The sequence below is a fragment of the Patiria miniata genome, unplaced genomic scaffold, assembly GCF_015706575.1.
Source record: "Patiria miniata isolate m_02_andy unplaced genomic scaffold, ASM1570657v1 HiC_scaffold_14, whole genome shotgun sequence".
Taxonomy (NCBI): domain Eukaryota; kingdom Metazoa; phylum Echinodermata; class Asteroidea; order Valvatida; family Asterinidae; genus Patiria; species Patiria miniata.
The window spans coordinates 322,291-335,942 of NW_024037052.1; positions in this window are offsets into that span (position 1 = coordinate 322,291).

The window sequence follows — 13,652 nt, forward strand, 5'->3', positions numbered from 1 at the left end:
AAACCGGCGTCTTCTCTCTTCGCAGCATTCAAAAGCTCCCTGTGGCAGAAAAAAAGAGCAAGTATACATTGTAAATTCAATATCCAAATTTTCTGACATCACGTCCTGTCATCAAACCTCCAATACATTTCCATTTTATCAACAAGTACTGTATGTCCAACTTGCCATCTCAAACTCCAAAGATATACCCCAAGGTCTACCTCCACGTTAAAATCCAGCAAGCCCATTCAAATGCAAGGAAGCGCATCAAAACAGAGACGTTTTGCAAGGAGAAACATTACTCATTTACCTGTGGGAGATGAATGCTGCACTTGGACGACCTTACTTCTGTGCCCTTCATCTTCAATCTGCACACACAGAAAAGAGAAAACTGGGAAGAAACAAAAAGTGTTAGTGAAATGTCAAAACTCTGCATCTTTGAACATTCAACGAAGACGAACGGAACTGAAACAAGGGGTGAACACAGTGGGCCCGGACAAATAGGGAGACGAAACAGACAGACATGAACAGAACGCAACAAAACAGCCGGCAACCCACCACACACACTTTCACAACGGTCGTCCTGGGGCTAAGACCTGCAAAGAGGACATATCTCCATCCCAAGCTGGAGATATGATCCCAATTTCAGACCAAAGACCCAGGCAGGGGTAGCTTCCACCGCCGGTGACACAAGTTTCACCTCCCCCTTACCCCCCCCCCTTCCCTCCCCGATAGACGTCACACGGAAAAAAGGTTACAGTTACTTAACAAAAACTTCGATGAAAACCGGCGTCTTCTCTCTTCGCAGCATTCAAAAGCTCCCTGTGGCAGAAAAAAAGAGCAAGTATACATTGTAAATTCAATATCCCAATTTTCTGACATCACGTCCTGTCATCAAACCTCCAATACATTTCCATTTTATCAACAAGTACTGTATGTCCAACTTGCCATCTCAAACTCCAAAGATATACCCCAAGGTCTACCTCCACGTTAAAATCCAGCAAGCCCATTCAAATGCAAGGAAGCGCATCAAAACAGAGACGTTTTGCAAGGAGAAACATTACTCATTTACCTGTGGGAGATGAATGCTGCACTTGGACGACCTTACTTCTGTGCCCTTCATCTTCAATCTGCACACACAGAAAAGAGAAAACTGGGAAGAAACAAAAAGTGTTAGTGAAATGTCAAAACTCTGCATCTTTGAACATTCAACGAAGACGAACGGAACTGAAACAAGGGGTGAACACAGTGGGCCCGGACAAATAGGGAGACGAAACAGACAGACATGAACAGAACGCAACAAAACAGCCGGCAACCCACCACACACACTTTCACAACGGTCGTCCTGGGGCTAAGACCTGCAAAGAGGACATATCTCCATCCCAAGCTGGAGATATGATCCCAATTTCAGACCAAAGACCCAGGCAGGGGTAGCTTCCACCGCCGGTGACACAAGTTTCACCTCCCCCTTACCCCCCCCCTTCCCTCCCCGATAGACGTCACACGGAAAAAAGGTTACAGTTACTTAACAAAAACTTCGATGAAAACCGGCGTCTTCTCTCTTCGCAGCATTCAAAAGCTCCCTGTGGCAGAAAAAAAGAGCAAGTATACATTGTAAATTCAATATCCCAATTTTCTGACATCACGTCCTGTCATCAAACCTCCAATACATTTCCATTTTATCAACAAGTACTGTATGTCCAACTTGCCATCTCAAACTCCAAAGATATACCCCAAGGTCTACCTCCACGTTAAAATCCAGCAAGCCCATTCAAATGCAAGGAAGCGCATCAAAACAGAGACGTTTTGCAAGGAGAAACATTACTCATTTACCTGTGGGAGATGAATGCTGCACTTGGACGACCTTACTTCTGTGCCCTTCATCTTCAATCTGCACACACAGAAAAGAGAAAACTGGGAAGAAACAAAAAGTGTTAGTGAAATGTCAAAACTCTGCATCTTTGAACATTCAACGAAGACGAACGGAACTGAAACAAGGGGTGAACACAGTGGGCCCGGACAAATAGGGAGACGAAACAGACAGACATGAACAGAACGCAACAAAACAGCCGGCAACCCACCACACACACTTTCACAACGGTCGTCCTGGGGCTAAGACCTGCAAAGAGGACATATCTCCATCCCAAGCTGGAGATATGATCCCAATTTCAGACCAAAGACCCAGGCAGGGGTAGCTTCCACCGCCGGTGACACAAGTTTCACCTCCCCCTTACCCCCCCCCCCTTCCCTCCCCGATAGACGTCACACGGAAAAAAGGTTACAGTTACTTAACAAAAACTTCGATGAAAACCGGCGTCTTCTCTCTTCGCAGCATTCAAAAGCTCCCTGTGGCAGAAAAAAAGAGCAAGTATACATTGTAAATTCAATATCCAAATTTTCTGACATCACGTCCTGTCATCAAACCTCCAATACATTTCCATTTTATCAACAAGTACTGTATGTCCAACTTGCCATCTCAAACTCCAAAGATATACCCCAAGGTCTACCTCCACGTTAAAATCCAGCAAGCCCATTCAAATGCAAGGAAGCGCATCAAAACAGAGACGTTTTGCAAGGAGAAACATTACTCATTTACCTGTGGGAGATGAATGCTGCACTTGGACGACCTTACTTCTGTGCCCTTCATCTTCAATCTGCACACACAGAAAAGAGAAAACTGGGAAGAAACAAAAAGTGTTAGTGAAATGTCAAAACTCTGCATCTTTGAACATTCAACGAAGACGAACGGAACTGAAACAAGGGGTGAACACAGTGGGCCCGGACAAATAGGGAGACGAAACAGACAGACATGAACAGAACGCAACAAAACAGCCGGCAACCCACCACACACACTTTCACAACGGTCGTCCTGGGGCTAAGACCTGCAAAGAGGACATATCTCCATCCCAAGCTGGAGATATGATCCCAATTTCAGACCAAAGACCCAGGCAGGGGTAGCTTCCACCGCCGGTGACACAAGTTTCACCTCCCCCTTACCCCCCCCCCCTTCCCTCCCCGATAGACGTCACACGGAAAAAAGGTTACAGTTACTTAACAAAAACTTCGATGAAAACCGGCGTCTTCTCTCTTCGCAGCATTCAAAAGCTCCCTGTGGCAGAAAAAAAGAGCAAGTATACATTGTAAATTCAATATCCAATTTTCTGACATCACGTCCTGTCATCAAACCTCCAATACATTTCCATTTTATCAACAAGTACTGTATGTCCAACTTGCCATCTCAAACTCCAAAGATATACCCCAAGGTCTACCTCCACGTTAAAATCCAGCAAGCCCATTCAAATGCAAGGAAGCGCATCAAAACAGAGACGTTTTGCAAGGAGAAACATTACTCATTTACCTGTGGGAGATGAATGCTGCACTTGGACGACCTTACTTCTGTGCCCTTCATCTTCAATCTGCACACACAGAAAAGAGAAAACTGGGAAGAAACAAAAAGTGTTAGTGAAATGTCAAAACTCTGCATCTTTGAACATTCAACGAAGACGAACGGAACTGAAACAAGGGGTGAACACAGTGGGCCCGGACAAATAGGGAGACGAAACAGACAGACATGAACAGAACGCAACAAAACAGCCGGCAACCCACCACACACACTTTCACAACGGTCGTCCTGGGGCTAAGACCTGCAAAGAGGACATATCTCCATCCCAAGCTGGAGATATGATCCCAATTTCAGACCAAAGACCCAGGCAGGGGTAGCTTCCACCGCCGGTGACACAAGTTTCACCTCCCCCTTACCCCCCCCCTTCCCTCCCCGATAGACGTCACACGGAAAAAAGGTTACAGTTACTTAACAAAAACTTCGATGAAAACCGGCGTCTTCTCTCTTCGCAGCATTCAAAAGCTCCCTGTGGCAGAAAAAAAGAGCAAGTATACATTGTAAATTCAATATCCAATTTTCTGACATCACGTCCTGTCATCAAACCTCCAATACATTTCCATTTTATCAACAAGTACTGTATGTCCAACTTGCCATCTCAAACTCCAAAGATATACCCCAAGGTCTACCTCCACGTTAAAATCCAGCAAGCCCATTCAAATGCAAGGAAGCGCATCAAAACAGAGACGTTTTGCAAGGAGAAACATTACTCATTTACCTGTGGGAGATGAATGCTGCACTTGGACGACCTTACTTCTGTGCCCTTCATCTTCAATCTGCACACACAGAAAAGAGAAAACTGGGAAGAAACAAAAAGTGTTAGTGAAATGTCAAAACTCTGCATCTTTGAACATTCAACGAAGACGAACGGAACTGAAACAAGGGGTGAACACAGTGGGCCCGGACAAATAGGGAGACGAAACAGACAGACATGAACAGAACGCAACAAAACAGCCGGCAACCCACCACACACACTTTCACAACGGTCGTCCTGGGGCTAAGACCTGCAAAGAGGACATATCTCCATCCCAAGCTGGAGATATGATCCCAATTTCAGACCAAAGACCCAGGCAGGGGTAGCTTCCACCGCCGGTGACACAAGTTTCACCTCCCCCTTACCCCCCCCCCCTTCCCTCCCCGATAGACGTCACACGGAAAAAAGGTTACAGTTACTTAACAAAAACTTCGATGAAAACCGGCGTCTTCTCTCTTCGCAGCATTCAAAAGCTCCCTGTGGCAGAAAAAAAGAGCAAGTATACATTGTAAATTCAATATCCCAATTTTCTGACATCACGTCCTGTCATCAAACCTCCAATACATTTCCATTTTATCAACAAGTACTGTATGTCCAACTTGCCATCTCAAACTCCAAAGATATACCCCAAGGTCTACCTCCACGTTAAAATCCAGCAAGCCCATTCAAATGCAAGGAAGCGCATCAAAACAGAGACGTTTTGCAAGGAGAAACATTACTCATTTACCTGTGGGAGATGAATGCTGCACTTGGACGACCTTACTTCTGTGCCCTTCATCTTCAATCTGCACACACAGAAAAGAGAAAACTGGGAAGAAACAAAAAGTGTTAGTGAAATGTCAAAACTCTGCATCTTTGAACATTCAACGAAGACGAACGGAACTGAAACAAGGGGTGAACACAGTGGGCCCGGACAAATAGGGAGACGAAACAGACAGACATGAACAGAACGCAACAAAACAGCCGGCAACCCACCACACACACTTTCACAACGGTCGTCCTGGGGCTAAGACCTGCAAAGAGGACATATCTCCATCCCAAGCTGGAGATATGATCCCAATTTCAGACCAAAGACCCAGGCAGGGGTAGCTTCCACCGCCGGTGACACAAGTTTCACCTCCCCCTTACCCCCCCCCTTCCCTCCCCGATAGACGTCACACGGAAAAAAGGTTACAGTTACTTAACAAAAACTTCGATGAAAACCGGCGTCTTCTCTCTTCGCAGCATTCAAAAGCTCCCTGTGGCAGAAAAAAAGAGCAAGTATACATTGTAAATTCAATATCCCAATTTTCTGACATCACGTCCTGTCATCAAACCTCCAATACATTTCCATTTTATCAACAAGTACTGTATGTCCAACTTGCCATCTCAAACTCCAAAGATATACCCCAAGGTCTACCTCCACGTTAAAATCCAGCAAGCCCATTCAAATGCAAGGAAGCGCATCAAAACAGAGACGTTTTGCAAGGAGAAACATTACTCATTTACCTGTGGGAGATGAATGCTGCACTTGGACGACCTTACTTCTGTGCCCTTCATCTTCAATCTGCACACACAGAAAAGAGAAAACTGGGAAGAAACAAAAAGTGTTAGTGAAATGTCAAAACTCTGCATCTTTGAACATTCAACGAAGACGAACGGAACTGAAACAAGGGGTGAACACAGTGGGCCCGGACAAATAGGGAGACGAAACAGACAGACATGAACAGAACGCAACAAAACAGCCGGCAACCCACCACACACACTTTCACAACGGTCGTCCTGGGGCTAAGACCTGCAAAGAGGACATATCTCCATCCCAAGCTGGAGATATGATCCCAATTTCAGACCAAAGACCCAGGCAGGGGTAGCTTCCACCGCCGGTGACACAAGTTTCACCTCCCCCTTACCCCCCCTTCCCTCCCCGATAGACGTCACACGGAAAAAAGGTTACAGTTACTTAACAAAAACTTCGATGAAAACCGGCGTCTTCTCTCTTCGCAGCATTCAAAAGCTCCCTGTGGCAGAAAAAAAGAGCAAGTATACATTGTAAATTCAATATCCCAATTTTCTGACATCACGTCCTGTCATCAAACCTCCAATACATTTCCATTTTATCAACAAGTACTGTATGTCCAACTTGCCATCTCAAACTCCAAAGATATACCCCAAGGTCTACCTCCACGTTAAAATCCAGCAAGCCCATTCAAATGCAAGGAAGCGCATCAAAACAGAGACGTTTTGCAAGGAGAAACATTACTCATTTACCTGTGGGAGATGAATGCTGCACTTGGACGACCTTACTTCTGTGCCCTTCATCTTCAATCTGCACACACAGAAAAGAGAAAACTGGGAAGAAACAAAAAGTGTTAGTGAAATGTCAAAACTCTGCATCTTTGAACATTCAACGAAGACGAACGGAACTGAAACAAGGGGTGAACACAGTGGGCCCGGACAAATAGGGAGACGAAACAGACAGACATGAACAGAACGCAACAAAACAGCCGGCAACCCACCACACACACTTTCACAACGGTCGTCCTGGGGCTAAGACCTGCAAAGAGGACATATCTCCATCCCAAGCTGGAGATATGATCCCAATTTCAGACCAAAGACCCAGGCAGGGGTAGCTTCCACCGCCGGTGACACAAGTTTCACCTCCCCCTTACCCCCCCCCTTCCCTCCCCGATAGACGTCACACGGAAAAAAGGTTACAGTTACTTAACAAAAACTTCGATGAAAACCGGCGTCTTCTCTCTTCGCAGCATTCAAAAGCTCCCTGTGGCAGAAAAAAAGAGCAAGTATACATTGTAAATTCAATATCCCAATTTTCTGACATCACGTCCTGTCATCAAACCTCCAATACATTTCCATTTTATCAACAAGTACTGTATGTCCAACTTGCCATCTCAAACTCCAAAGATATACCCCAAGGTCTACCTCCACGTTAAAATCCAGCAAGCCCATTCAAATGCAAGGAAGCGCATCAAAACAGAGACGTTTTGCAAGGAGAAACATTACTCATTTACCTGTGGGAGATGAATGCTGCACTTGGACGACCTTACTTCTGTGCCCTTCATCTTCAATCTGCACACACAGAAAAGAGAAAACTGGGAAGAAACAAAAAGTGTTAGTGAAATGTCAAAACTCTGCATCTTTGAACATTCAACGAAGACGAACGGAACTGAAACAAGGGGTGAACACAGTGGGCCCGGACAAATAGGGAGACGAAACAGACAGACATGAACAGAACGCAACAAAACAGCCGGCAACCCACCACACACACTTTCACAACGGTCGTCCTGGGGCTAAGACCTGCAAAGAGGACATATCTCCATCCCAAGCTGGAGATATGATCCCAATTTCAGACCAAAGACCCAGGCAGGGGTAGCTTCCACCGCCGGTGACACAAGTTTCACCTCCCCCTTACCCCCCCCCTTCCCTCCCCGATAGACGTCACACGGAAAAAAGGTTACAGTTACTTAACAAAAACTTCGATGAAAACCGGCGTCTTCTCTCTTCGCAGCATTCAAAAGCTCCCTGTGGCAGAAAAAAAGAGCAAGTATACATTGTAAATTCAATATCCCAATTTTCTGACATCACGTCCTGTCATCAAACCTCCAATACATTTCCATTTTATCAACAAGTACTGTATGTCCAACTTGCCATCTCAAACTCCAAAGATATACCCCAAGGTCTACCTCCACGTTAAAATCCAGCAAGCCCATTCAAATGCAAGGAAGCGCATCAAAACAGAGACGTTTTGCAAGGAGAAACATTACTCATTTACCTGTGGGAGATGAATGCTGCACTTGGACGACCTTACTTCTGTGCCCTTCATCTTCAATCTGCACACACAGAAAAGAGAAAACTGGGAAGAAACAAAAAGTGTTAGTGAAATGTCAAAACTCTGCATCTTTGAACATTCAACGAAGACGAACGGAACTGAAACAAGGGGTGAACACAGTGGGCCCGGACAAATAGGGAGACGAAACAGACAGACATGAACAGAACGCAACAAAACAGCCGGCAACCCACCACACACACTTTCACAACGGTCGTCCTGGGGCTAAGACCTGCAAAGAGGACATATCTCCATCCCAAGCTGGAGATATGATCCCAATTTCAGACCAAAGACCCAGGCAGGGGTAGCTTCCACCGCCGGTGACACAAGTTTCACCTCCCCCTTACCCCCCCCCCTTCCCTCCCCGATAGACGTCACACGGAAAAAAGGTTACAGTTACTTAACAAAAACTTCGATGAAAACCGGCGTCTTCTCTCTTCGCAGCATTCAAAAGCTCCCTGTGGCAGAAAAAAAGAGCAAGTATACATTGTAAATTCAATATCCCAATTTTCTGACATCACGTCCTGTCATCAAACCTCCAATACATTTCCATTTTATCAACAAGTACTGTATGTCCAACTTGCCATCTCAAACTCCAAAGATATACCCCAAGGTCTACCTCCACGTTAAAATCCAGCAAGCCCATTCAAATGCAAGGAAGCGCATCAAAACAGAGACGTTTTGCAAGGAGAAACATTACTCATTTACCTGTGGGAGATGAATGCTGCACTTGGACGACCTTACTTCTGTGCCCTTCATCTTCAATCTGCACACACAGAAAAGAGAAAACTGGGAAGAAACAAAAAGTGTTAGTGAAATGTCAAAACTCTGCATCTTTGAACATTCAACGAAGACGAACGGAACTGAAACAAGGGGTGAACACAGTGGGCCCGGACAAATAGGGAGACGAAACAGACAGACATGAACAGAACGCAACAAAACAGCCGGCAACCCACCACACACACTTTCACAACGGTCGTCCTGGGGCTAAGACCTGCAAAGAGGACATATCTCCATCCCAAGCTGGAGATATGATCCCAATTTCAGACCAAAGACCCAGGCAGGGGTAGCTTCCACCGCCGGTGACACAAGTTTCACCTCCCCCTTACCCCCCCCCCCTTCCCTCCCCGATAGACGTCACACGGAAAAAAGGTTACAGTTACTTAACAAAAACTTCGATGAAAACCGGCGTCTTCTCTCTTCGCAGCATTCAAAAGCTCCCTGTGGCAGAAAAAAAGAGCAAGTATACATTGTAAATTCAATATCCAATTTTCTGACATCACGTCCTGTCATCAAACCTCCAATACATTTCCATTTTATCAACAAGTACTGTATGTCCAACTTGCCATCTCAAACTCCAAAGATATACCCAAGGTCTACCTCCACGTTAAAATCCAGCAAGCCCATTCAAATGCAAGGAAGCGCATCAAAACAGAGACGTTTTGCAAGGAGAAACATTACTCATTTACCTGTGGGAGATGAATGCTGCACTTGGACGACCTTACTTCTGTGCCCTTCATCTTCAATCTGCACACACAGAAAAGAGAAAACTGGGAAGAAACAAAAAGTGTTAGTGAAATGTCAAAACTCTGCATCTTTGAACATTCAACGAAGACGAACGGAACTGAAACAAGGGGTGAACACAGTGGGCCCGGACAAATAGGGAGACGAAACAGACAGACATGAACAGAACGCAACAAACAGCCGGCAACCCACCACACACACTTTCACAACGGTCGTCCTGGGGCTAAGACCTGCAAAGAGGACATATCTCCATCCCAAGCTGGAGATATGATCCCAATTTCAGACCAAAGACCCAGGCAGGGGTAGCTTCCACCGCCGGTGACACAAGTTTCACCTCCCCCTTACCCCCCCCTTCCCTCCCGATAGACGTCACACGGAAAAAAGGTTACAGTTACTTAACAAAAACTTCGATGAAAACCGGCGTCTTCTCTCTTCGCAGCATTCAAAAGCTCCCTGTGGCAGAAAAAAAGAGCAAGTATACATTGTAAATTCAATATCCAATTTTTCTGACATCACGTCCTGTCATCAAACCTCCAATACATTTCCATTTTATCAACAAGTACTGTATGTCCAACTTGCCATCTCAAACTCCAAAGATATACCCCAAGGTCTACCTCCACGTTAAAATCCAGCAAGCCCATTCAAATGCAAGGAAGCGCATCAAAACAGAGACGTTTTGCAAGGAGAAACATTACTCATTACCTGTGGGAGATGAATGCTGCACTTGGACGACCTTACTTCTGTGCCCTTCATCTTCAATCTGCACACACAGAAAAGAGAAAACTGGGAAGAAACAAAAAGTGTTAGTGAAATGTCAAAACTCTGCATCTTTGAACATTCAACGAACGAACGGAACTGAAACAAGGGGTGAACACAGTGGGCCCGGACAAATAGGGAGACGAAACAGACAGACATGAACAGAACGCAACAAAACAGCCGGCAACCCACCACACACACTTTCACAACGGTCGTCCTGGGGCTAAGACCTGCAAAGAGGACATATCTCCATCCCAAGCTGGAGATATGATCCCAATTTCAGACCAAAGACCCAGGCAGGGGTAGCTTCCACCGCCGGTGACACAAGTTTCACCTCCCCCTTACCCCCCCCCTTCCCTCCCCGATAGACGTCACACGGAAAAAGGTTACAGTTACTTAACAAAAACTTCGATGAAAACCGGCGTCTTCTCTCTCGCAGCATTCAAAAGCTCCCTGTGGCAGAAAAAAGAGCAAGTATACATTGTAAATTCAATATCCCAATTTTCTGACATCACGTCCTGTCATCAAACCTCCAATACATTTCATTTTATCAACAAGTACTGTATGTCCAACTTGCCATCTCAAACTCCAAAGATATACCCCAAGGTCTACCTCCACGTTAAAATCCAGCAAGCCCATTCAAATGCAAGGAAGCGCATCAAAACAGAGACGTTTTGCAAGGAGAAACATTACTCATTTACCTGTGGGAGATGAATGCTGCACTTGGACGACCTTACTTCTGTGCCCTTCATCTTCAATCTGCACACACAGAAAAGAGAAAACTGGGAAGAAACAAAAAGTGTTAGTGAAATGTCAAAACTCTGCATCTTTGAACATTCAACGAAGACGAACGGAACTGAAACAAGGTGAACACAGTGGGCCCGGACAAATAGGGAGACGAAACAGACAGACATGAACAGAACGCAACAAAACAGCCGGCAACCCACCACACACACTTTCACAACGGTCGTCCTGGGGCTAAGACCTGCAAAGAGGACATATCTCCATCCCAAGCTGGAGATATGATCCCAATTTCAGACCAAAGACCCAGGCAGGGGTAGCTTCCACCGCCGGTGACACAAGTTTCACCTCCCCCTTACCCCCCCCCTTCCCTCCCCGATAGACGTCACACGGAAAAAAGGTTACAGTTACTTAACAAAAACTTCGATGAAAACCGGCGTCTTCTCTCTTCGCAGCATTCAAAAGCTCCCTGTGGCAGAAAAAAAGAGCAAGTATACATTGTAAATTCAATATCCCAATTTTCTGACATCACGTCCTGTCATCAAACCTCCAATACATTTCCATTTTATCAACAAGTACTGTATGTCCAACTTGCCATCTCAAACTCCAAAGATATACCCCAAGGTCTACCTCCACGTTAAAATCCAGCAAGCCCATTCAAATGCAAGGAAGCGCATCAAAACAGAGACGTTTTGCAAGGAGAAACATTACTCATTTACCTGTGGGAGATGAATGCTGCACTTGGACGACCTTACTTCTGTGCCCTTCATCTTCAATCTGCACACACAGAAAAGAGAAAACTGGGAAGAAACAAAAAGTGTTAGTGAAATGTCAAAACTCTGCATCTTTGAACATTCAACGAAGACGAACGGAACTGAAACAAGGGGTGAACACAGTGGGCCCGGACAAATAGGGAGACGAAACAGACAGACATGAACAGAACGCAACAAAAAGCCGGCAACCCCACCACCACACTTTCACAACGGTCGTCCTGGGGCTAAGACCTGCAAAGAGGACATATCTCCATCCCAAGCTGGAGATATGATCCAATTTCAGACCAAAGACCCAGGCAGGGGTAGCTTCCACCGCCGGTGACACAAGTTTCACCTCCCCCTTACCCCCCCCCCCCCTTCCCTCCCCGATAGACGTCACACGGAAAAAAGTTACAGTTACTTAACAAAAACTTCGATGAAAACCGGCGTCTTCTCTCTTCGCAGCATTCAAAAGCTCCCTGTGGCAGAAAAAAGAGCAAGTATACATTGTAAATTCAATATCCAAATTTTCTGACATCACGTCCTGTCATCAAACCTCCAATACATTTCCATTTTATCAACAAGTACTGTATGTCCAACTTGCCATCTCAAACTCCAAAGATATACCCCAAGGTCTACCTCCACGTTAAAATCCAGCAAGCCCATTCAAATGCAAGGAAGCGCATCAAAACAGAGACGTTTTGCAAGGAGAAACATTACTCATTTACCTGTGGGAGATGAATGCTGCACTTGGACGACCTTACTTCTGTGCCCTTCATCTTCAATCTGCACACACAGAAAAGAGAAAACTGGGAAGAAACAAAAAGTGTTAGTGAAATGTCAAAACTCTGCATCTTTGAACATTCAACGAAGACGAACGGAACTGAAACAAGGGGTGAACACAGTGGGCCCGGACAAATAGGGAGACGAAAACAGACAGACATGAACAGAACGCAACAAAACAGCCGGCAACCCACCACACACACTTTCACAACGGTCGTCCTGGGGCTAAGACCTGCAAAGAGGACATATCTCCATCCCAAGCTGGAGATATGATCCCAATTTCAGACCAAAGACCCAGGCAGGGTAGCTTCCACCGCCGGTGACAAGAAGTCAAGTTTCACCTCCCCCTTACCCCCCCCCTTCCCTCCCCGATAGACGTCACACGGAAAAAAGGTTACAGTTACTTAACAAAAACTTCGATGAAAACCGGCGTCTTCTCTCTTCGCAGCATTCAAAAGCTCCCTGTGGCAGAAAAAAAGAGCAAGTATACATTGTAAATTCAATATCCCAATTTTCTGACATCACGTCCTGTCATCAAACCTCCAATACATTTCCATTTTATCAACAAGTACTGTATGTCCAACTTTCCATCTCAAACTCCAAAGATATACCCCAAGGTCTACCTCCACGTTAAAATCCAGCAAGCCCATTCAAATGCAAGGAAGCGCATCAAAACAGAGACGTTTTGCAAGGAGAAACATTACTCATTTACCTGTGGGAGATGAATGCTGCACTTGGACGACCTTACTTCTGTGCCCTTCATCTTCAATCTGCACACACAGAAAAGAGAAACTGGGAAGAAACAAAAGTGTTAGTGAAATGTCAAAACTCTGCATCTTTGAACATTCAACGAAGACAACGGAACTGAAACAAGGGGTGAACACAGTGGGGCCCGGACAAATAGGGAGACGAAACAGACAGACATCAGAAACAAACGCAACAAAACAGCCGCAACCCACCACACACACTTTCACAACGGTCGTCCTGGGGCTAAGACCTGCAAAGAGGACATATCTCCATCCCAAGCTGGAGATATGATCCCAATTTTCAGACAAAGACCCAGGCAGGGTACTTCCACCGCCGGTGACACAAGTTTCACCTCCCCCTTACACCCCCCCCTTTCCCTCCCCGATAGACGTC